Source organism: Nanorana parkeri, unplaced genomic scaffold (assembly GCF_000935625.1).
Source record: "Nanorana parkeri isolate BGI_ZX_2015 unplaced genomic scaffold, ASM93562v1 scaffold2165, whole genome shotgun sequence".
NCBI lineage: Eukaryota > Metazoa > Chordata > Amphibia > Anura > Dicroglossidae > Nanorana > Nanorana parkeri.
The window spans coordinates 185,179-188,009 of NW_017308433.1; the positions used below are offsets into that span (position 1 = coordinate 185,179).

At 50.7% G+C, this 2,831-nt stretch overlaps 1 protein-coding gene across 1 annotated transcript in view; it reads right to left on the bottom strand.

Moving 5' to 3' along the window:
• POF1B (premature ovarian failure, 1B) overlaps positions 1-2,831 on the bottom strand; it is a gene marked incomplete at its 5' end in the record, with an annotated part of 46,693 nt that overhangs the window by 32,334 nt on the left and 11,528 nt on the right. The gene's annotated exons all lie outside the window — the stretch shown is intronic.

Consider the following 2,831-nt stretch of genomic DNA (forward strand, 5'->3'; position numbering starts at 1 on the left):
CGTCTTCGTAGAAGATATTTTATGTTCACAGATGAAAAAATGAAGCTTTCCTAGTTACATAGTTACATAGTATTTGAGGTTGAATAAAGACACATGTCCATCAAGTCCAACCCATTGTGTGTATGATGCATGTGTATGCATGTGATTCTGCGTGTGATTCTGCGTGTGATTCTGCGTGTGATTCTGCGTGTGATTCTGCGTGTGTATGCGTTCACCGGCCCATAGAAGCGATCTGGCGACAGCTGAGCCTCCAGAATCGCTTCTGTTGTAAAGCTGACAGTCGGCTTCACAAGTTTAAACAAAGTCCCGGCGGCGACCAAATACGGAACACAATGATGGACGACAATTACTTTGGTCAGTTCATGTAAATTTCGGGTTCCTCGTTTTTTGGAGGAAAGTTCCGACATTTGTCCCGTCTGGAGATGAGAAGCCGAAATCTCCTCTGATCGTCTTTCAGTCCATGTTTTCATCTCTGGTGTTCGGATCTTTGTGATTTGGATACATCGTTTCTCTCGGAACTCTCCAGAACATTGTGACCGGCATCCGGAACTTTCCTCGATCGGGTGAAGTGGCCCAGAAAGTCGGACGCCGTCGTTTTATTTTTTCGGGAGTTTGATTCTCAGCGAATGAATGACGTGGCAAAATTCAAACGTCTCCGAGCCCCAGACACACCCCGCCGCCGCCTGTCCGGACCTGCTCCGCTTCGCAGAAGCCCAAGCTGGTTTGCTAATTAGTTTATGAAGGAAGCGAGCGTTCAGCAGAGACGAGATGCCGGCGGGGGTCAGAAGGAAACTTTGATTAATTTTTTTTTGCTTGAACATATTAGTGCCGAGATGTCAGCTATGGGAGGCCTGTGCGGCCCGAGCGGAGTGCACCCGAAATCCGGAACCCAGTGCGGAATGATAGGATCGCTCCGGAATACCGGGCACATTGAGGAAACTCCCAGCATGCTGGAAACCTTCTGCAGATCATATGATATTGTGTTCCTTTTACTCCGCGGTTGTCAAATGCAACATCGCAATGTGCTGCAAAGTTTTAACTCGTTCACTGCCAGAGGCATTTTTCTTATGTTACACACAGGTTGTGTTTGATTAGATTCTTAAATGACCAGAGCGGTCACAGGGAGACCGAGATAAACCTGGAAGAGCTCAGAGATGAGCGCTTCCAGGTTCATACGTCACACGGGAGCTCAGTGAGTGGATGATTGCTGCTGTTCATCCTCCTGACACCCACCATGAAGGTCATGGACAACCCAGAGAGAAAGGTAAGCTAGTTGGGCAGGGGAGGAGGGGGCTGGAGACAACACTAGCATCATCTAGCGCTTTCCTCCCCAGCCTGTCTGTCCCTGGTACCGCCCCTTTTATTCATTAGATTCCAGTTCTTTCGATCATGGAGCCTCAGCATCACATGTGGGCGTTACCTAGGGCGGTCTGCATGCGGATACAGCCTGCTTAGGAACACCCACTCCTCCAGACTGACACCCAACCACCAGGGCATTTTGATATTTGCATAACTCCTCCCAGGAGCCAGCCCACTCCTTGCATCAGGGCTGAGGGCTCTTGAAAGGAGTAGGAGGCAGGGTGCTGTGATGTTCTCAGGAAGCTATGTGCAGCACCGTGCTGACCCCTCCCACCAGCCATGATCTGCCTGCCGGCCCCTCCCACCAGCCGTGATCTGCCTGCATTGCATAGAGAAGCTTTCTTTCACTCTAGAACTAACACGGCACCTCCCCTCCCCCCCTCAGAGTCAGAACATTCTCTTCTTATTGAGAGACTCTGAAGAGGAGAGAGAACCGACCCGGCGGATCATCGGGAAGAACAGCTCCGCGTTATGCTGAATCTGTGTCAGAGGAGCTCCGGGTCCGAACCTTCACTGATGAGCCCACACGCAGGGAAACCACTGAGGAGCGTCTGGCTGGGCCGAGCTCATAACAGTTAACCAGACGAGTCCTCTGAGCAGATTCCTGAAAGCGTCCAACACCGATGAGCCGAGGGAGATGGAAAGCGGCCAGATCACATTCTGCATCGGCTTTAATGCCGCCACCCCGACCCCCCTCCTCCGCCCCCGAACACAACAACATTGTCCATAGCACAGCATGGCGGGTGCAGAGCCCAGAGCGTCCCGCTGTCAGCACAATGCAACCCGCGCCGGACCGCACAACGCGAGGCTGCACTGATATTGTGTAACACTTCAAAGTGGACCTGTCATCAGATATATACATGATAAGTCCACACATTCTGAGTAACGTGTCATGTGACCCCTCCGGGTATTTATTCCCTCTCACAGAGATCACATGACTCCCCCTCACAGTGATTTCCTCTGCAGAAGGACAGCGCCATCTTTATTCGGGCATCATCCAGAGTCACAATCTACTTCCTGGACTGAGATGCCGGCCCAGAGATGACACAATCATGTAAATCCCGGTGTCTGCGCAGTTCTTGGCTGTGTTCACAAATGTCTGACAAGGATCAGCCCCTGCCGCAGCCTCTCACCTGGACTGGATACCATGTTGCAAAACTGATCACTGGGGGAGGAGAGACTGAGGAAATGCTTCCTCCGGCCTGCAGCAGTCTGATCACTGGGGGGAGGGGAGACTGAGGAAATGCTTCCTCCTGCCCGCAGCAGACTGATAACACCATCTCAGACTAGGCAAGGTCACTGACTGGAGCTTTTTAAAATGGTAAAAAGTTGAACTTTTCGGACAAATGATCCTGTTGCTGAATACTGTGACCTGTCAGGATTGTAGTCATGCAGTTATGATAAATGATTATAATAATGAAGGTAGAAGTCCGGCCAAAACACTTTTTTTTTTTTTTTTAGTTCAGCTTGTA